The following is a 22259-nucleotide window of genomic DNA, read 5'->3' as shown; positions in this document are numbered from 1 at the left end:
GAACTAGAGTTCAAACTAGAGTCTGCTTGTGCCTAGTAGATGGGTTAAAATGTTCCTGAGATTTATTACAACTGAATGCCATGAAAGCTGAATAAATCTCGAGGATCAAATCTCAGTAGGCAGCTATTTGCCTGATGTCCTACTTTTTTCACATCTCCTGCAGGAAGCAAATAGCCTTTAGTTAAATGAGTACCTGTTTCTTCCCTAAAATATTGTAACTCCAAATTTCCCCTTTTCAAGGCTAATTTCTGCTTCAGGGGCATACACAGTGCCACGTGAAGGTATTAGGGAAAACCAGCTGCAAATCTAAAGATAACAGAGTCTGCTTTCCCTGGGGTGTACAGTGTTTCACCAGGAGAGCTTTTCCTATTCCAGTCCTTCAGTTACTTTTGTGTTCCTAATTATTTATACAAGTGTAATTGACTTGAAAGATATTCTTGGCTTTCAGTATGCATTGAGTGAATTATTGACCCATCACATGGGTCATTGATGTGAGGAGAGGTATGAACAAACTGGGTGCAAATTAGCTACTTTGCATTCTTAATAGCGAATGTAAGCCATTAATAACTTTGCTGCTGGATGCACTCAGAGTCTGCACAATTTTAGTTTGACATGCATATGGCTGAGTTCATCCTTGGTGTAATTTGAAATTCATTGGGCATGGACTTCATCTCTTTATGCTACTTTAAAATCTCTCCTGTGTTGAGACGTGATATGCTAATTCCAGAGTTTATGGCTGACTTGAGATGTTACATTTGAAAAATCAAATCTAATTAAATCAACTTATTAGCGAGGTCAGAGACCAGTATTCAGCACATTCTGTTCTTGCTATTTTGCAGCAAAGAGTAAACTTAGTGAGCATATTATGTCTTAACCCATAAACAAACTAATCTGCCCTAATAAGAAAGCTTCTGGCTGCAGGACCTAGGAAGCATAATCAAGTGATAAAGTGTTCTCTGGAGAGTCCAAATATTTGAGCTCACTTCCTGACTTTTTACATTTATTTATTTTTTGTTACTATGGGACAAGTGTTCTCCCCTTGCCTGCTTCCCCATCTAATCATAAGATGGAAGTGAAACTAGGGTGTTGTGTGGATACATTCAATGGCTGCAGAAAGCTTTATGACCTCTTGAATGTGTTGCTTTGGACTGGCACCACAGCATCACCTTCCTGTAGTCAGCATGGTACTGGAGCTCAGATTTTAGGGGAATATAAGCTAAAGATGTCCGATGACAAAGTTATTATCTAAGGAGAAAAGCTTCTGCATAGCTAACATCTTGATATTCACAGCAAGGAGTGAAGCAGAAGGGAATAAACTCTGGCTTTTTGAGACAAGCAAGTATCACCAAGTGCCCGGTGGCTCTTTCTGCCTCTTAATGTTCAGCATCTGCAGGAGGTCCTTATGTTCCAGACAAAACCAGACAGAAAAGTGAGAAGAGTATTGAATTCTTAGATACCCTTTGCAAATAGCCTACTATCTAATTTCCTGTGGAAAATACAGTTTAACCTACACAGGTATCTCTCACCTTTCATTTAGGAGATTTAAGATTTGTTGGAATTTTCTATGGTGACTCATTCCAGCAGTCTGAGGGGACTTATGAGGTGCTCACTTCTAGTGGCTCAGGTGCTTCAGAGTTTCAGTTGCCAGAAGCTGTTGCTACCTGGTTACCCCTCTTGAATTTACTTGTATCTTCAGCTACACAAGCAGCTCAGTACCAAGACTCCTATTTGCAGTTAGGTTTCTGCTTCTGTTAAATTCCTAATTTGAGTCTGGGATTAAATTACTTCTAAAAGTCAAGTTTTACCTCAGATGTTAACAGTCTTGTTAACAATCTTGAATTGCTTGCTCTAGATGATGAAGGATTCAGATATGTAGCAGACCTCAGAGTGTCATTTGAGATTTCCAGAGTCCTTGTTAAGGTGGTGTAAATCCGTTGAAGGATTTACCCTCATCTCACTTTATCCTTCAAACTATTAGAAAAGCTCAGGCAGCTGATTTCAGACACTCTAGTTGGAGTGTATCTGAGGACTAGAGCAGCTGTTGTTCATAGCATCTCATGTCACTTGCACACCACCAGGTTGTGTGAGCAACCTGGGTGACAAGATTAGATCTAACCTCCAAATTTTAGAGAAATAAAGGAAGTGAGATTAACTTCCTTGTTTCATCTCTTGATATTAGCAAACACTGACATACAGGATGGCCATTCAGATCCCAGTAGCTGTATCCTATGATGCAAGTTTGTTGTTCTCTTTGGGACAGAAATTCCTAGTGCTTCAAACAGTCTAACAGTATCTCTCAGTTCCCTCTTGCATGGTTACTCTGGGTACATTTCTCCCTACAGCACAGAAGGCAGTTGAGAGATTTTATTAAAGTAGGAGCCAGCTTATTTTACATTTGTCATGGAATACTGCAGAGGAAGCATGCCCACATGTCCAAACCCTGCATGTGAGATCAAGTAATGAGTAAACCCACCTTACCTCTGCCAGCACTCAGTACTGAGTGAGCAAACTCACCAGCCACTCACTGCCTGAATGCAGCCTGTTCTGCAGAAAGGACCTGTGAAGGTATGCAGTGGGCTAACAAAAAACTCGGAATCTTGCCTTGAAAGCTCTTTTTCTCCAGTGTGCAGGCTGAACTACAGTCCTGTTTCCAGGCAAGAAACAGAGCCTGAGTATACAGTGCTGGTACTTTTTTGGGTGGATTTGTCTGCTGAGGGATCAGACAACTGGCACTTCTGCAGCAACTTGGCTTGAAGGTGAAGCTACATTCCTGTGTGGAACTCCCCTCATTCCCACTGTAGTCCAGAGACTTCAGGATGTACCTTAGGTATCCAGTGTTAAGGTGAGCTGCTGCCAGCAGTTAAAACACAAGAAGAGCTTTCAGGTGCAGGATGCCCTGACCTTCATGGCTGGCAAGTGCTTCCACCATAGCCACCCCCCTTTAAGAACCACCCAGTTACCTCAGAATACCACTGCTTACCAGCTATGGGCGTGGGTCCACAGAACTTCTGCCAAGAAATGTGAATTCCCAGAGCCTGCTCTCTTACATTTCTCCTGAAACAATCAAGGACAAACAACAGATCTAGATGGAGCTGGAAATCAGCAAGAAACTCAGTGAAAGGAAATGAGGCAGGAGAACCTCTTTCCACCACCTGTCTCGCCAAATCCCAACCCACCCCCTCCCCGTCTCCTTCACGCCCAAAACAAATCCATGATTAAGACTTAGTGCCCTTTGCCCTCATCCTTCCCCACTCCACACGGGGCTTTCTCTGAACAGGGCTGTGTTGCCAGGTCCTCACACAGTTCCCCCAGCTGCTTGCTGTCTGCTCTTTGACCTGGGAACTCATCCCAAGAGTCCCATGCCCTCTGCTCATCCATCTCAACGTAGCCCTCATCACCCCTGTGCTTTGTGCCACCTCATTCACTGCCCTCTCCTCAGTCAGGAGAACCACAAAGCAGGGTCAGCATCCAGCAGCCCCAGATGTGTAGGTCTGCACAACAGCAAATTCTGTCTAATCAGATGTGTTGGCTGTTTTATAGGATTTCTTAGCAGAATTTAAGAAAATACTGGCAGTATTTATGGGAAACTTTTTAGCAGAATTTAAGACTATAGTGGCAGTTTTAGCTGAGCAGTGGTATAAGAAATAGAGGCAATCAGTACAGAAGGGGCACCTGTTACTTCCTGATCGTTCAAACCATTACTTTATTTTTGATATTTGATTCTATAATGGAGATTTTCCTTCTCTTGTGCAGCGAGGTTGCATGATGCAGGAAATTGGTCTGCTTAAGTAAGAACTCTTATGGTGTCTTTCATCAAGTGTTCTTGGAGAACATTACTAATAATTCATTAAAGGGCCACTGTCAGCTGGAACACTTCTAATTACCATTTTCCGACTAGTCAACCCTTAAGTGGTATGCCCTGATTTTTAAATTTATTTCTAACACATATGCAGATTTTTCTTTTTCCCTGCTGATGTTTATATGGGTTGAGAAAAGTAATTGAGACTAAGGAAGTGAACCATGCACTACATGTTGTCATGCCCAAAATGGAAGGGAAGGGAGGTTACTTCTTTAACAGTAGGTTTGAGAAATTCCTGACTGCAGCCTCTGAGCAGTTTGGTGCATCTGAACGTGGGGAACTTCTGCTACATCCACCTTAGTGCTGTGGAGCTGAAACCCTGGAACTTCAGGTGTAGCTGTGAAAATCATTATATGCTGCCCCTGTGCCACTGTTAGAAGTGCCACTCAGCATTCCCAGAGAAGGATCATGCAGAAACAGCCATCGTCTGCTTTCTGTATCTGAGGTGACTACAGCAGATGCAGAGGTTTTCTCTGACAACCTTTTCTTTAGCCTCAGTAGCCTGTTTTATGGGAGCAAAAACCAAAGCAGAGAACTCTCAAGAGGGTTGCCCACGAAAAGGTAAGGAGCCTAGAATCCAAACACCCCGTGCCATTAAAAAAGTACTTTTTGGTTCCCTGCTGTAGTCATTAGATGACAATTTTATGCAAGGAAGCAGGAGGGACAGTTCACCTAGATATATGGAGGATTTTCTCATCAGCTATCAAGAAAAGAGTATGGCACTGAGCCTCTTACCTTGTATCTTAAGCAGTAAAGGTGACTGCAGAAGAGAGGTGGGAGAAAAAGCTTTGTGTCCTCTACACCTTGCTTTCCACAGTGCTTTGGTCCAACAGCTTCTGCATCAAGGGAAGATAGCCCAAGGCCCTCTTTGGCTTTTATGTGTGGCTGTGGTCAGCTCAGACTGGTTGCCAGCTCATCTATATGCAATGGCTCATTAACGTTGTGGCTGGGTTTATATATTGTATGTGAAAGGCAGAGGAATGGCTGCAGGATGGATAAAAGTTAAAGCAGGAGTGTTGAGATGCCAAGGTTAGGGAAAGGGGTGCAATGTTACCAGAAGAAGCTGATGTTGTTATTGCTGTCACCAACAGCTGAGTCTCTTGCCCCATCACACCAGTCCAAGCACTACTTGTGAGTATCAGGCCTTTGCTTTGTGTGGTTTTGTGTAGAACCAGATCCCTCTTGATACCTCCCTTGTTCTGCAGAACTCTTTGCAGTTTTATTTATTTGGTCTGTGCTATATTACACACATGTGCCCCCGCTCAAATGTCTGCCTTGACATTCCTTCCTGGATTTAAGCTGAAACCCTGAGCCCATCTGAAATCTTTGCAGGGAACTGCTGGAGTTCCCTCAGAGCTCTAAAGCTGCTGTCAGTTTCTGCATCACTCTTTTCTCTGAGCTGAAATAGAGGTGCACCTCTTGTATTTGTCAGTGCTTTGGCAGAGTGCTGTTATGTTCTGTTGCTGAGGGATGGAGTGATGATAGCCTGGAATGATCCCGTTTCCCTATAGGCACATGAACTTTAGATGTCTAAGCAAAGTAATTCTTGTGGTGTCCTCTGGAATCTGCCAGGTGTTGTTGTTCTGAGGATGCATTGCCTTGCAGAGGTGCCATCCTTCTCCATCAGCTGGAGCAGTTTATATCCCTGCCTTTTGGACTCCCACTGCATGTAAAGGAGTTTTACCCCCAGAGTTACAATCCCCAGACTGGGAGCTGATCTTCCCTTGGGTGTACAGCAGTAAGAACCCACTGCATCTAGCCTCCTGCCAGGGATGAGTGGAGGAGATCCTGCAGGCAGGATCCAGGATCCTCCTTAGAGGAGGCTGGAAAAAAACATTGTATGTTAATAAAAAGTTATTTAATGCTTGTGCAGAGCCAGGCCTCTTCTCCCAGCTGAAACCAACAGGAGCTGTTTGACTCAGTGGTGTCAGTGTTTGCCCCAGAATGTCCTGAAGACAAAGCCCACTGAGATAAGGAATTAAGCTCTGTTATTAGCCACCCCATTGTTTTAATAACTCCATTGTTAATCATAAATCTGATAATGCTCAAGCAGCACTTTTCATCTCCAAAGTGTGCTAATCCATCTGTTACACCTCTGAACATCCCTGTGAGGCTGTTAGGATATATGTTAGTATACACAGACTTTTTACAGCACCAGAAACTGGTGATGAAATTACATTACTCCAGATGCTTTTACCAGCAGCTAATTGATGTGCTATAATTTGAAATAATCTGTTTATTTTTATATTGTACCTAGCACATACAGGAATCCTTTCCTATTATTGACAGTTTGTGATGGCACCAATTAATTTTCTTGCATCACAAAACACACTGCAGATTGTTTAACATGATTTTTCAAAGCAGCAAGCTAGTTCCTCTGCAATGAAACTCAATGGGATTTTTTCCCCACTCGCTTCAAAGAGCATAGTTGAGCCCTTAAAGGGATTTACTTCTGCTAAATATTATCCTTAAAACTGAGAAATTAAAAGCAAATGAGCTTTCTTCCCCTTTCCTCTAAGACATGTCAAAAAGAATATTGTAAAAAAGAATAGCTTTCCATAGCTTTCAGAAACTCCCCGAGTGAATTTCAATTGCAGGTTTTTAGGAAGGGGTGTAATTAACAACTTTATTCAGTTAGAAGCCAGAAAATTCTTACTATATTTGGCAAGAAAAAAGCAGAGCAGGAGGAGGGAATAAGTGACCTAGATTTTCACAAGTGACAAACGAGTCCTAGCTGCTCTGTCTGAGACCCCTTGAATGGCAGAGTTTTCCACAAAGTACACTGCAAAATGACTTCTTTTTATCGTCTCTCATGTTGGACAGTCACAATCACTCAAGACATCTCTTGGAAATTAAGTATGTTGTGTTTGATAATCTGATTATTTTATGCACTTAGAGTAGTATTTCAAAGAATGGATCCATAGCCAATCAGTTAAATCCCATTTCCAGACCTGACCTGGGAATGCCAGCAGCTCTCCTCATGACATAAAGCTCTCTTTTTCTGAGCTTGCTTTGTGGTTTTCCAGGAAATGTATGCTTTGAGAGCATGACCCTGAAGAGGAAATGGGGAAAACAAGGTGTGTCTGAGCTCACGCTTCCAGAATCTCCCTTGCTATATTTGCAGTTTCTCCTATTTTTCAGTGTTGTTTTCCACAGTAGTCAACATTTCTATAAAAAGCAGTTCTCTATGTAAAGCCTGTTTGCCTAATAGCAATTTCTCTCTATTAATGCTGATAATCTCTGTTTTGTCAAAGCAAAAAAAGATTTACAGCTTTTATCTTTTGGAATGGTTATTTATAGAAGATGAGGTCTCCCTAAGATGTAATCAAAGATACATATTTGAAGTGGAGTAGGCAAGGCAGTGCTGCAGGCAGTTGTTTATTCATTAACCTCGGTGCAGTTAGGCTGGCAGCCTCCCAGCACTTATTTACTTTGTGCTTCCCAGGGGGAGGGATTTGGAATCCATTGTGGTTTTATTTTGAGTCCCAGGAGAGATGATTCTGTCCTTCCAGTTATGTCTCATTTTGTATGAGTAAAAGGCAGAGCATGTACTAGACAGGAGTGTAGCAATGAGTATGGAAATAACAGGAGGCAGAATACTCAGTCTGATGCATGTCCAGTTGTGATTAATCCCCAGAACTTTCTTTTCTGTGAATGAGCACCACCAGAGCTGAGAGAGAAATAGAAGAGCTGGGCTTTTCCTCTTAGCAGGGAATGTCACCAACATTAAGCCTTCCTTAAACAAATAGCCATGCATGCCAGCATGCAGATAAGCTTGAAAAAAGTATAAATCTCTAGGATAGCAAGTGCCTGAAATGGAAGAACTATATGACAGATGAAGTTGATTATATCCCGCATCTCTTCCATCACCTTCAGGCATTGCTACTAATGAAAGTAAAGGATTCCAAATCACTTCAGCCTTCTGTATTCTCAGATAGCAGGTACTTGAAGGGCTTGCCCTCCTCTGTTAACTGTAATGACAGAATTTAAATGCATAGGCCATTTAAATTCAGGAGCAAAACTGTATCTTGGCTTGGCAGTGCAAGTGGAAATCCAGAAAAGCAGACATATGTGTTATTTTAACCCCTTGAAGTCATTGTAGCTGTACAGCAGAGTCCTAGTATGGTTTCCCCTCTTCTTTACAGAGTGGTACAGGTGGGCTTGAGAGAAGAGACAACATTGCTGAGGAGTTCATAGCATGAGAGAGGCAGCTGCCTGCCAGCTGATGAGGTGTGTCTTTTGGGCATGTTCACAAACTTCATTTCTCTGTGACTTTTCAGCAAGCGCAGAGAATTGGTGACAAGAATTTAGCACTGTCTTTGTTATGCTAGAACAGCAGAGCTGCAATAAGGATTTTCTGAAACAGCATGGCCTAGAACCCCCCAGCCCCTGGGCAAGCCTGCACGGTGACACCCCTGCTGGCAGTGCCACAGGGGGAAAGGGGTTTATGCAACTCTGTACGTGAAGGAAATGATGCCAGCTTCTCACTGGGAGGAGGAAAGCTCATTACTGGTATTTACTTGTAATTCAGCTGCTTGGCAGAGGAGACTCGTGCCAGGGAAATCCTCCCTTCCCCTGAAAATGTAGGGCATGTGTGGACTGCAACAAAGGCACTTCTTTCCTTCCTGCTGGGAGTAAGCTGGATGTTTACAGCATCACAGAATGGTCAGGGGTTGGCAGGGACCTCTGAGGATCATCCAGCCCAACCCCACTGCTAGAGCAGGATCCCCTAGAGCTGAGTTAGAGCCTTGTGCAGCACAAGGCTGTTGGGCTGTGGGGGCACAGGGAGCTGGAACAGCACCTCTGAGCAGCCCTGAGTTAGGGAGAGGCTGGGTACTCCTCTGTGCAGAGTGCAGTGAGGGATGCTTAGTCCTGAGCCACTTCCCTTTTTCCAGCCATTGAATCCTCCTGTTAAGAAGTTCAGCTAAACACACAGAGGAAAAGATAAGAGGGGTAGTGGTAGAAAACACAGTTCTTCTATTGGCAGCTGTGTCCTTGTCACCTCTTCAGCACTCCGAAGAAATGAATCTGCAAAAATAATAGGACTGGGTGATGCTAGAAACCTGCTGGTTGCACTGAACAGTGACATTGGTGTCTGAAATATTTGGAAGCTGGGAGAAAAGAAGTTTTAAACCTGGATGTAGGAAAGTGTATGTATGACAGCTGTTGTCACCAGCAAACACCCGCTGAAGTTCTGTTTCTAGATTTTCATCTGGCTTTGTCTGGTAGCTTCAGGGCTTCTGCACTAGACAGAAGAGTTCTCATCCCGCTGTTGGTGGTGTTACAAGTGGTAACTACCTGCAACTAAGTTCCTGTGCTTACTCATTTGGGAGAACGACAAGCAGAGATCTCTCAGTGTGTACATAACAAGGTTTTTTTGAGCTGCAATGAAGCCTAAAAGTGGCTTCAGGTTTGTTTCCTCTCCTTGTTTTCCAAATCAACATGCTGTAAGGTCTGGAGAGGTGTTTGTGGAAGTTGAAGTTATTCTCCAGTGTGGGAGATGTTTCTGAAAGGCCATTCTGGAGGGGCTGTGCCAGGAGGCTCAGGCCAGCTGTGAGCACAGATGTGGCTCACCAAGGGCTTTTTCTGGAGCATATGTTCCCTCCTTGCTTGAGCAAACCTGAGAGCTGGCTAAGGGGGGGATGGCACAGACTGCACAGCCAGGAGTGCCTGCATGGGCACTGCCTCCCCCCTGCCAGAAAGCAGCTGGAGGAGCAGGAATCAGCAGATTTGGGCATATTGTACTTACTGCCAGTTGCTTTTCTGGGGTTGTGTTAAATACTGCCAGTAAAAATCTGTTTCTGGAGAGCAGAATATGAACTTTAGTTCTGGAAAACAGAGAACAAGGTTCTGGAGGGCTGGATGTGAACTGTAGGTACCTCTGTATGTGCCTCAGTTTTTCCACCCTTTGCAGATGAAGAAGGGAAGAGTTCTGTATCAGTACAACACTGCATTATTCTTTGCACAACAGTCACCATCTCTTGTACTGCCATTCTTCAAGATCCATGGACTCCTCAGAAGTTCCTAAATTTTACCATGCTTCTGGTGTCCTCTGAGGACCTTCTGGATGGTGGTCATGTCCCCCTTGGGATGAATCCCTAAGGTTACTTTTTGGTTCCTCTGTCAGTTGGCCATTTTTATCCTTTGTTTTCTACCAGCTTTAACCATTCATTCCATCTGTTGTCTGTTTACCTGTCAGCCCTCAGCTACACTTTATAGATTGTTAGACTCTGGTTTTCTTTGTTTGTTATTACTAGTTTTATTTCTTACAATGTCCCAGTTGCCTAGCAATGCCAGTAGGTGCCTTGAAAAGCAGTAAGTAAAACATAAGCTTTCTGTAAGGTAGAACATTCTATTCTGCTTCACACTAAATCTTTTCTTCTGCAAGTCTCTGTGGACTCTATCAGCATTAATAAATGAAATTCACCCTCTCTTTTGGAATGTGGAGGAGGCAGGGATGTACAGGAAGCAGTCATCATTTTGTTTTTCACAGATGATAATGAAGGCAGAGAAAGGCAAAGCAAGGTAGGAAGCCTGGTTTGATGTTGTGACCCACTGAAGTCAGGCACTGATCTCTCCTGGGAGTCATGAAGCGAGCTGAGAGTTGGAAAGAATTGGAGCTCTGCTGAATTCTCTTTGCAGCTCATGGGTTGGATGAAGCCCACAGCGTTTAGGCAGAGTGTAAGGAAGTGAGTAAGTTGTGTGGAGTGCTTGTTTATTTAGTTATTTCCCAAGAGCAGGAATACGGTCTCAGAACAGCACAGACACAGGACAGGGTACTGAAGAAATCAGCACATCCTCTCTTACATGTATTATGCTCTTTGTTCTGTCCTTTCATTGGGAAAAGGGTTTTCCCTGACTATTGGCTGAGTTCAGGGTACAGTCCCACAGAGTCTGGCCTTGTGGAATTCATGCAATGCTTCTACATGGAGAGCTGGATCCAGGAGGCAAGTTTGTCCTTCCAAGCAGCTGCAGAGTCTGCGTGCCATGGAGGCACTGGCAACTACAGGCTCTGTAGCTCCTGTCTTCCCTTTAGTAAATCCATAGCTGACCCTTTACCACGAGGAGTAACAGCCCTGATTGGTAACTTTGCCCTGGGTCTTAAGGGCAGCAGAATGGGCTGGCATGCATGCAATGTACCCACAAAAGCTGCCATTGATTTATGTGTAGTTGCTGTTACCAACAGAAAAAAAAAAAAAAGAAAAAAGAAAAGCATCCTTTTTTTCTTTTTTTTTTAATTTATTCCCCATCAGAGAACTGCAGGGACCTTATCTACACACTGGCTTTACAGAAGTCCATTTACTGGATGAGCACACAAAAACCATGGGCCTTGCTTTTGAAGGTCAGGACTTTAGAACTAGCCAGGTAAAGCATGGCTGTTTTACAGATGAGTGAACCCATCAAAATGAGTCAGTTGGGAGGGCAGTAAGAACAGGTTTGATGGCAGAGAGCTGTTCCCATGGTTGGTAACAGAAAGCAGCCTGAAGGATCAGCTGCAGCCTGAACACTGAACATGGTCAGTGGCACCATGGACGTGAGGCTGGAGCAGACATGGCCTCTGAGGGACACTGAGGCACAGCTCTGGGGGACTCTGCCTGGCTGAGTTTTGGACAAGTTGCTCAAGAGGCAGGTGGCTTGAGAGCCTCAACCTTAGTGCTGGAGTAGGAAGCAGGAATTCACCCAGCTCAGAATCAGGTTGGCTCCTTATCTCTTGTGACCTGATGCCATAATAGAGTCAAGGAGTAGGTTAGGCAGCTGAAGTCAGTCCCCTGTGTTCCTCTCATTAATATGTCCATATACTGAAATCTTTTAGAGGTAAAATTTCCCCTTTACAGTGTGTTTTTGTCTAGTGCCACAGAGCCATGAGGTGTGTTCTGTGGAGGAGCTTGTTTCATGGCCAGGCAGGCACCTTCAGTTCTTGTACCATGGTTTTCTGTAGGTCTCAATTGCCCACCCTGAGATGAGCCTTGGTGTTTCACAACCTTTTCTGCAAATGGTAGATGTGCCAAACCATCTTGTCCTGCACAGCACCTCATAAGTATTTCTTAATCTATAAACTCATATATATGGATCCTCGTGTATAGATAAAGTTCTTAAACTTGGGCTGTAACATTTCCATTAAAAATATGGGGATAGACCTTATTTCAGGAAAGCTGCCGCTTCGTGCTTAACCTTTTGTACTTTCTCGCTTGCAGAGTACTTGCATAACTACTCTAACTTCTGGTTAAATAATGTTTCAGAGAGATCTGTGTGGTTGTACCCCTGAGGATGGCCGGGCTGATGTAAAAGCAGCGTGGGTGCCCATCACCCTCTGCTGGCCCCAGCAGGCAGTGCTGGAGGTCAGGCTGGCTCCGGGCAGCATGGGAAGGGCTCAAAAAAAAACCAAAGAGGTATTTCACACCGTACCTGCTTGAGTACCACAAAGCTCCAGCTTCCTTTTTAAACCCGGGCCAATGGTGTCAATAACAAAATAATTACTCGATCTTCTTTCTGCTAAAACCACTTTACACAGTGAGCAGGTGAAATGAGAGCTGAACTTTTTGTCCAGCTGTAGTTGTTTTGAGGATGGGGTGGGCACAGAGGGGAGTGTGGTGTCTGAGTTGAAACAAGGGTGATGGTAGCACTCCATGTCGACTGCCTTTAGGAGTTCTATCTCAGATTTAACATAGTTCAGATGAGAGCAACATCTGGTCTAGGTCCGTGAGGGAATTTTCTTGGCATTGGCTCAGAGTGCTGAAGAAGTCCCTGATAAATCACTCCAAGCAATGATCGGAGCCTTTCTGGCAGTTCAGTTTCAGTAACTTTACTGCATGACAAGGTGTATGCAAGCTGTCAGCACAAATGAACCCATTCTCTGTGAGCGGGGCAGCACCGAACCTGCAAGTGCCAGTGGTATCATTTGTGTGGAAACACCACAGCCCAGGGCAGTGTGACATAACCCAGTCATCTGGTTAGAAAATGTTATGACATAGAAAAGCCTGGGGAGCTGAAAGAAGCCTCACCAGCACAAAGACCTTGTCCATATGGCATCATATTTCCCAGGAAAACTTATTTTTATGCTTTTTGACATGTCTACAATTCTGGTGTTATGCCTCATTTACACTGGTACATTCTGGGAAATCTAGTCAATAATTCCTGATGTCTTCTTTTACCAGAGAGCAGTGTGACTCCTGGAATCATCTGAGATATTTCTCTGGTTGTATTACATGCTGAGGAAGTTTTATAATGGCCTGAGGTTACACTCATCTCCTTAATCTTGGGCTCTGATATATCAAACAGTGGCTGAATTTCATAAGCAACAGGAAAGTAAAATTAATTTAAACATCCTTTCTTGTACAATTTTAGCAGTAGGCAGATCTGAAATTCTGAATTGGTGCATTGAGTGGCAAAGGAATAAGCCCCAGGCAAATCCAACAAAAAGGGAAGCTTCACTGAATGACTGCAGGGTAACTCCAACAGCTCTGCTGCAACATCAGTGAGCCATAGCTGCAGGAATTACAGCGTGTAAGGGAGCACTCTGGTGAACACAGCAGGGTAATTTAATTCAGCATGCTTCCAGAACTGTTTGATTCTGAAGACTTCAGAGGACCCAGTTTATCTCTGGGCTCTTTCTCAGGACTGCCAGAAAGGTCCTTGTCACTGATCTGCAGCATCACTTCATGCAGTTGTAAAGCAGGTCACAGCAAAACTCATCTGTTTGTTCCTCAGGAGGAAGGCAAACACTTTGAGGAAGGAGGGGTCTCCAAATTAATGAGGGGGCTCCTCAGAAGTCATTTTGCAGTTTGTGGTGCAGGCAGCACAGCCTGTGCAGGGGCAGGGCCTCCAGGACTGAATGGCAGGTGGCTGCATCACTCATTTTCCTGGGGAATTCATCTCCTACCTGTGTCCCTTTTACACCAACCCACGACTAGTAGGAAAGGGCTTGTTCAGCAGGCAGCAGCAGTGGCTGTGGTGTGGAAGAGGGCTGTATTTTTAGAGGTGGCAGCAGAGCCTTGCTGTCACAGTGTTCTGGGGCATGTCAGTCCCACAGCAAATGCTTCATTCTGGTTTATTTGACTGTGCAGTGATTAACAAGAGGTGGGGAACCTCACTTCCCATCTCCTTGCAGAGGAGGGATTAGGGCAAAGCAGGAACAGAGGGACTCATGTCAGAGTTTTAGCACATTTTGTCCTTAATGCTTTAGCTTGTCACTGCCTGCATTTTTATATTTATGAACCTGTATCAAGGGACTGTTTGATAGGCCTTTAATTTCCTTTGGTTTTACTCTTGAACAGGCCTCTCTAGGGACAGTGAGAACATTTTCAGAGTTATTGAATGTCATCTCTATGCAAACTGAACAGGGGGAACATATTCTGATGATAACTATGAAATAACTGGGGGGTGGTAGGCTTTCTGGCTGCTGGGGTTTTTTCCCTCTGAGTGTTTCAAGGTCAGCTGGCTCCATAGATACAAATATGCCAAGAACAAAATGTACAGATGTGCCAGGAGTCAGGGACACAGACATGCTGGCACTGTAAACAGAGCTGGATGGTGTTCAGTATTGTCAGGCAGTGAGCACACAGGAGTGTTCATAAAAAGGCACATTATTGCAGTGATATGATTTATCTTTTCTCTCCATTGCATCCATAAACCTGAGTTATAGGCATTTTTTTTGGAAAAGCCTAGATTCAGCACAATCTCAACTTTATTTGGAGGAAATTTTAGAGGAATTGGGGGAAAGTTTTATTCATCCTGCAGCAGCATCTGAGCACATAACAGACAGTCTGGTTCCCTGAATACATGGCCGGAGGAGAAACAAGCAGGCTGGTTCTTTTTCTGATCCTGCTGCTGATTTGTTTTGCAATCAGAAAAATCTTTTATGTAGCAGTTGCAGGTTTCTGTACACTTCTCCAATCCCTCTTACATAGCTTTCCTTTTTCAGTTATTTACTTGAACTAAATACCAACCAGTCAGGCAAAGCTGGGAACACCTTCATCTAACAGTCTTTGGCAGACTTAAAATATTAATGCATTTTATAGTGTACTTTTTTTATAAGTCACATGTTGCTACCAAGGCAGGGAATTCCTTATAAATATTGAATGCTGCTGCAAGCTCTGGAAAAAAATAACCTAGGAATGGTTCTCTTAAGCTCCTAAATGGCTGAAAACTGCTGAATTTCTTCCTAATGTTAGCAAATTATGTGGAAATCCAAGAGCTCAGGAGTTACTTAAGTGCTACTGGTGTTTTCTGATGAACAGTTGAATTTAAGAGGTCCCTGCAGATTGCCTACTGGACAGAGACACTTCCAGGGGGAATGGAGCAAGTGGTTCTGTTCTTAAAGCCTCCTTAGAAGTTCTTGTAGTAAGATGCATCTCAGGAACTGGCTTGAAGGTCTGTTGCATATGGAAGAGTAAAACTGCATTGTAGAGGAGATCCAGTGCCCTCAGAGAGCCCTCAGGCCCCAGAGCTGCTCTGGCCAGGCACCTGAGCACACATGGGCAATGAGGAAAGGGCTGCTGGGGGAAGGCAGTCCATGCAGGACCTGTTTGTGGCTAAACAGAGGGTGTTTGTCCCCAGGGCTGTTAGTTTGCTGCTGCTTTGTCTGGTGCTGGGCAGACACACGTGAGATTAAACAGTAATCTAAAAACTTCATTAGAGTCAGGGGGGTCACAGCCAGAGCAGAGGTGAAAAGAATCCTGAAGTGAACTTAGAGCAATGTGAGACCTGCTGTAACACATGCTGAGTTGCTTCCAATTCCCAAGAGGGGATTGTAAATAGTATTTTCAATATACCAGTTAAATAAACTAGACATGCAGATGTGTGCTGCCTAAAATTTGTCATCTATCTAAAGGGTACTGGTTTTGGCCTGGAGTTTGTGCTTTCTAAGTAACCACAAAATATGCTGGAAGGGATGGTTTTATGTTGCCTTGAGCTGTGATGTTCAGTCCATGGTGGTTTCACAGGGGGTGACAATCCAGGGGTGACAATCCAGGACTTCAGGTGTGCAGACTGAGCTTTGGTTCAGCTCCTGCAGGTGCACAAAAGCAAAATACAGTCCATGACACTCTTATCCAAGGACGTCTGTGGAATCCCTTGGAATCAACCAAACACCCTGGTGGATTCCTTAAAGTTTTAAGAGAAGGAGTTGCTGGAGCTCTACCTCTTGTCTTTCTCTTACCATTGGAGGGAAAAACACAAGCTAGAGGTGAGAGCCTTCAGAGAAGGGGCTGCTGACTGCTGGCTGTGAGCCATAGGCTGTACCTTTCTCCTTTCTGCTCCTGCCCTCTGTGTTCCTGCCCCTCTCTGCAAAGGGAAAGCTGTCTGTTTTTAGGAGGGAAGTTCATGCAACAAAATTGCCATCTGCAAACGCTTTTATCACAAATCTTTTTGACTTGTGACAGCCTAGCAAGGGAATTGTTTTCATAAATTTTGCCATTATTAACGCTGTGCTGTGCCTGCTGCATTGCTGGGTCGTCCCTGAGCTCACAGGCAGTGATCAGTCAGGAAGGTGCAGTGGTGGTTTGGGCACAGCAGAGATGTCAGGGGGTGTAGGGTCACACCCACACCCACACACACACACACCCACACACACACAGACTGTGCCCCTCACCGCTGCTTGCTGCCCCTGCAGCCACCACGGGCTCAGTGGGAAGCTCAGCCTCCGGATGCTCTTCAGCCTCAGGTTCTGCTGCTGCTGTACCTGCAAAGCAAGGGCTTCGTTAGCGTTAATGATGAGAGCAGTTCATAAGGACCGGACTCACACCCTCGTGGGCAATTCAGAAGTTCAGAGCCAGCAAGGAGCCAGCTGTGTGTCGGCAGGCCCGGCTGGGTGGTGGGGCAGCTCGGCAGAGCTCTCGGGTTGCCCAGGTTAGCAGCAGCTCACATTAGCATTTCAAAGCGATGCCAGCAGACTCCTCCACACGTTTCACAGAGCCGGGGGAGTTTGGGTTTACTGCAGAAACTTCTCCTGCCACTTGTCTGCCTCTGTTTCTACTTCCCAAGTCTCGGTTTGAGTTTGGGCTTTGAATAAGCCCCAAAAGACAAAAGGAAGTCGAGACGGAGTGGGTGACTCACATGTAGATGCTCGGAGCTTTGCTTGGAAGCTCAGCTGCCTCTAGTGCACAAAGGAAGAGTGGAGGTGGATGAATGAGACAGTCTCAGGAGCTCTTTCCACCACTGGCTCTTACAACTCTGTTTTCTTCTGGTGGGATGGCAGGTTAAAGGTTGACAAACAGAAAGAGACATCTCTCATTCCAGAGATCAAATCGCACAATAAATTAAAATGCTCCCTGGAGGTGCTGTTGCTCCCTCTTGTCTTGATACATGCAAAGTGGATGACAGCCACCAGTGCTTCAGAACAAGCTGCAGATGCTGTCACTGGTGCTCAGATCGAAGGCTGTTCCTGTGGGTAATAAATGTCATGGGCCAGTCTGTGCTCATCAGGAGGGGCAGCTCATTTCTGTGTAGCAAAACCTCAGGGAATCAGCAGTTACTCCACACTTGGCTCATGAAAGCTCAGGAATTGAACTGTCCTGCCATGTTCTATAGAAACTAGCAAAAAATCCAAACTGTTTGTTTTATGAAAGCTTTTTATATTCATAATATCCTTAGAGATCTGGCATCTGGACATGAGCACAGCACTGGGTAATTGCATCAGGACCTGGCAGAGCTGGGGCAAAGAGAGGAGAGTGTCAAAATTATAAATACCTGTTCATGAGCTGACAGATCTCCTTAGGGGAGAGGTCTCTCTTTTTTCCAGCTGGCCAATCCATGTGAGATGTTGGGAAACAGAGCTTCCTGCAGCCTCACTGAGGAGTGGGAGCTGGGACAATCCAGGCTCTGCTTCAAACCCTCCCTGTGCCCCACTTTTGTCAGGGTTCGTAGGGAACTCCCTGGGAGGATGCGGTGCCAGCAGATGGCAGTGCCTGTTAGCAGAGCTTCAGCCGTGGCAGGAGAAAGAGGAGTTCGCTGAAGCCATGAGAACGTTGTTATTTACATCACATGAGGCACAGTGCCATGGCTCACGTGTGAGCAGTGCTGTGATGGAGCTCCAGGGAGCTGGACCGGCACCACAGACAGGACCAGCCAGCGAGCCCACTCCTCTGGGTCTAGGAGATGTGTTTGGTTGTGGGGAGGAGGGGAGGAAGGCTTCTCCTGGTGACACACTGGCTTTGCAGACTTGCACAGACTCTGCTCCTCTAGCACTGCTGGCTGGACAGCTTTCCCTAGCACCAACATTAATTTGAAATCTTATTAAAAGAGATTAAATGAAAGAAGCAGCAAAGCTGATGCCATTATGAAGGTGAAACTGTCCTTAATGCTTGGTGAAGCAGCATCCAGGGACTTATCCTGCTCCAAAAGCTAATGTTATGATTTTAGGGGGGACTGACTCTCATGCTGTAGGAATTACTGTTTAGTGCTTTGTAAGTTGGAATGCTTATTAAAAATTAAAACTGTCAATGTGCTGCCCAAATAGAACTTCTATAAGGATACTTAATGTATCATAAACATACTCCTAAAAGATAAAATCAATATTTCTGATAACAGCATCCCCAGCTGTTGTGTGCAAGTAGAATATCCAACTTAATTTAAGAGGATTTAATTAGCAGTTTATTACAATGCCTTTTACTTTCATTGCAAATAGTTTCACTGCTGCTTTGAATTTAGCCCTCAGTGCTGTTTGCAAAACTGAGTTTATGGCCTCAGTCCTTGGTCTGACTCCACAGTCCTAACCAGTCTAGGTTCCATCATGACATGTTCTGTGTCCTAGATTTAAGATGGTTGGGACTCAGATTTTCTGATCTACATCACATCCCACTAGTTCAATTTTTTCCTGTTCCAAACCAAGAATGCAAGTAATAAATTGCAGAATGTCCATACAATAAAAGAAATGTCACTCCAATGCTGACGTATTTCCTTAATGACTCTCTGCTTTAACAAATAGAAAACTGAAAGTCATTGAGTGCAGAACATGGGAAAAACAGCCTTCTGATCCCAGCAATAGTGTCATGTTCCTGTACAGTGCTTTTGTTTTGACAAGTTCTCTTTTTCTGACCAGAAAATCTTCAGTGAAAGCACTTCTGATGAGCTGTAATGAGTGTGGTCCTGGAACAGAAAATTAGAGGGGACAGGATTAGGGGATGAGGGCAACAAAGCCTGAAGGCAACCTGTAGTCACCAGGCAGATCTATCTTGTATATGCAGCTGGCCTGACATTTGCTTTTCAGAAGAAGAAATATTTTACTAAGCTGGGGAGACAGTGTGGTATTATCAATTATTTTTTTTAGGAGAAGAAAAAAAAAGAAAAAAGGGAAAGAAAAAATAGAGCAAACCACTGAAGAGCTTTGAGAGCATTCCCTGGGACTAGCTGGATCACAGGCAAACAACACAACTCCATCAGCAAACACCCTCTCAGCAGCTTGATGGTTGACAGGCAAGGGGACAGAGCCAGAGGAATCATCCTCTCCCTCCTCCTCCCAAATTTTTTTTGCCCAAAATTCCCTGGTCCAGCCCGAGTTTCCACAGTGCCCTGTTAAATACTCAGCTTCTGCCTTCTCCCTGTCCTCCTTTTATTGGGAACTGCTTTCTGCTTGTGTGATTTTGAAATAAGAACACAGCTCTCTAAAAAAATCCACCCGGTACCCAAACCGAAAGCCATACAGTAAGCAGGGCTAGGAGAACCCAGGTAAGGAGAGGAGAAGGGAACACCTGGGGATGTGGCAAGGGGGGCAAAGCCCCTGTGCTGGGAGGGAAGCAGAGAGCCGTGCATTTTCTCCCGGCAGGGAATTGCCTCTCTTCCCCCTCCCAGCCAGCCCTGGCTGTGCAAAGCAGCGCCTGAAACCCCTCCCCTCTTCGCTTTCATCCCGCCACCCTTCCCTTTGCTGCTCATTCAGAACAGATAATGCTCCCTATCACATGCGGTCCTCTCCCTCCCCTCTGCCCCAGCCCTTTAAAAACCTTTCTACCGCCAAGAATTCCTCTGACCGGGAGAGAGCAGGAGCAGAGCTAGGCAAGCGTCTGGCAGGCACCAGTAGCCCTGCGGCGGTGGAGGGTGAGGGTTTGGGCACCCGGAGTCAGGGAGGAGATCAGAGGTACCCGGGGGCGTGGGCAGGGACAGCTTCAGCAGCACGTAAATGTTTGCTACCAACAGGCAGAGGGAAGAAGGGAAGAGACAGCCCAGGGATCAGAAGACGACCCCAGCTCTCTGGTGATGGCATGGATCTCACACTTCTCCAGCAGCTCTTCTGCCTACCTCCCAGTCCTGTCACCCTCCGGTGCCCCCGAAGTGCCAAGGCACAACATTGATGCACAACTGCTCTTAGCAAGTAAGTTGCCTAATTTTGTTTGTTTTTCCAGTTCACTAATTTTCTTCTCTGGTTGGAAAGGATCAGGAGCCTGGAATGCAGGAGGACAAGCAGCTGAACCTCTTGGTCAGCTAAACACCAGGTTTCTATGGCCAAACCTGCCAGGTTGCAAGCTACAGATCTGCTGTTGGCCAGCTCACCAGCTGCTAGGGAACTCTTTGGGAAGCCAGGGATTATTAGGTGCTGATCTTGGGCAAAAGCACTGTCAGACCTAATAAAGGTGTTGTGAGTAAAAGAAATTTAAAAATTATAAACTGCTCCTGTACTAAGTTAGTGGAGATCAATGGAATAAAATGGGCAGGGGTAGACTAATCAGGAAGCAGCCCTAAAATGTGTGGAGTGACTCCATAGTACGGAATTCTTTCACCATCAGGATATTTATGAGTCAGCTTATGGTTTGAAGAGCCCTTGCTAACTTCATACAGCATAACTCTCATTTGGTTTTGACCTGAGAGTTTCAGATTAGAGGACTGGCAGAAACTGTTCCTGTCCCAGAGAGCTTACTGTCTGACTTGAGAGGCTTCTGTAAGCAAGCAAGTCCTTCTTCCTGCACCCTTTTAAGTAGACAGCTGCCTTGGACTTAAGAGTAGCTCAGAGACAAACAAAAGTGGCATTTCTGAATAGTTTTCTGATCAATTCAAGCAACTCCTGTTGTATGTGGGAGGTTGTGTTGGGAGAGTTATTTCACTTCTGGGGTTTGGTTCTTTCCCCCACTGTTCCTACTCAGTTGGAGATAAAGGACCAGGATGATTTCTGATTCCCATGAGAGAAAGTTCTCCATCTCTGGAAGGTTCCGGCTCAGTTATTTACAGACTGAAAAAGGCAAACAGAGTTTTGAGTCATGTTCTGAGACAAATCTCCAGACTCCATAAATGAGAGTCACCCACTTTCTATTCAGCATGAGGTCAGGGGGGTCATTTGAGCATTTGGGGTGAGCACTGGCACATAACCAGTAGCTTGGTGTTAGGTGGTTCAGTTTGTCTCCCTGTGACACATCTTCTCTTGTCTGTCCAGTGGGTTCAATAGCACTGTTGAATGTTTTGGGGCAGAAAGCCTGCTTTTGGTCTGTTTGCCTTTGGTCTGTTTGGATGCAAGTTACAGGAGAAACACAAAGTGGCATTAACATACTTCAGGTTTTACTTTAATTTTTTTTTTTTTTTTTTTGATCCAGCTGTGGATTACATAGTGCTTCTCAGTTGCTGTTATGGTTAAAATATCTCAGTACTGGAGAACAGGAACATCAGTGCTCCTGGGCAGGATTTTCTCTTAGAATTTGGGTTCTGCTTTCCCCACTGTTTAGTATGTGCTGTGTGTAAACACACAGTAACAGGAGAAACAGGAGTCTTGCTAGGACAAAAGTGTTATTTTTAATTTGTTCAGTTGTCTTGGTTGAAAGATGATGGTCAAATTTTCAATGACACCAGAAGGTCCCCCTAAAAATAGAGTCTGGGGCAAAAGGACAGAGAGGCTGCAGAGTGCCTCAGGCAGAGTCACTTCCTTGGAGGTGGGAAGGATCAGATTGGTTTCTTTTCAGGCTTTTCTAGTTGGTAAAGAAAATATCATGTAACCATTCAAAAGTAATAAAAACACTGAAGAGCATAATATTGTGATTGCAGCCTTTGCACAGAGGCTTTTTGTGCTCAACTTCTTTAATTCAATGAACTGGAAGGTGATGGACTGAAAGCTCCATGGATTATTCTCCTATCCACCCCGTGCATTTGAACTCTGATTTATCAGGTAGAGATACCCCTTATCTTGTGGAACTCCATGTTCCCCATCCTTGTTCTATAATAAATTGTTACAGCCTGTGCACTGGGGTTGGTATGATGGCTCATAAGGCATTTTCTAGTTTTCAGCCTCTTCTGGAGAAAAAAACCAAGCACCACCCCAGTCTCTGGTCTCATTGCAATTTAGCTTCTCCACTCTTTCCTGCGTTGGTCTGAAGTCAGTATATTTAATTCAACTGCAAACTTGTGTTACGTGTGGGATTTTTTATATTTTAATCCATAGTTAGGGGGGAAAAAATCTCCTTGAAGCCTGTAGCTACTTGATAGAACA

At 44.8% G+C, this 22259-nt stretch overlaps 1 protein-coding gene across 1 annotated transcript in view; it reads left to right on the top strand.

The window, feature by feature from the left end:
• KCNJ5 (potassium inwardly rectifying channel subfamily J member 5) overlaps nt 1-22259 on the top strand; it is a 40328-nt gene that overhangs the window by 2326 nt on the left and 15743 nt on the right. Inside the window, exon 2 of the mRNA XM_008498493.2 lies at nt 19988-20162. The gene's annotated coding sequence lies outside the window, so the exon portion shown is untranslated. The remainder of the gene's footprint in view (nt 1-19987; nt 20163-22259) is intronic.

Source organism: Calypte anna, chromosome 24 (assembly GCF_003957555.1).
Source record: "Calypte anna isolate BGI_N300 chromosome 24, bCalAnn1_v1.p, whole genome shotgun sequence".
In the NCBI taxonomy this organism is placed as follows: domain Eukaryota; kingdom Metazoa; phylum Chordata; class Aves; order Apodiformes; family Trochilidae; genus Calypte; species Calypte anna.
The sequence above is the reverse complement of the archived record's forward strand: the minus strand, read 5'-3'. Positions and strand labels throughout refer to the sequence as shown.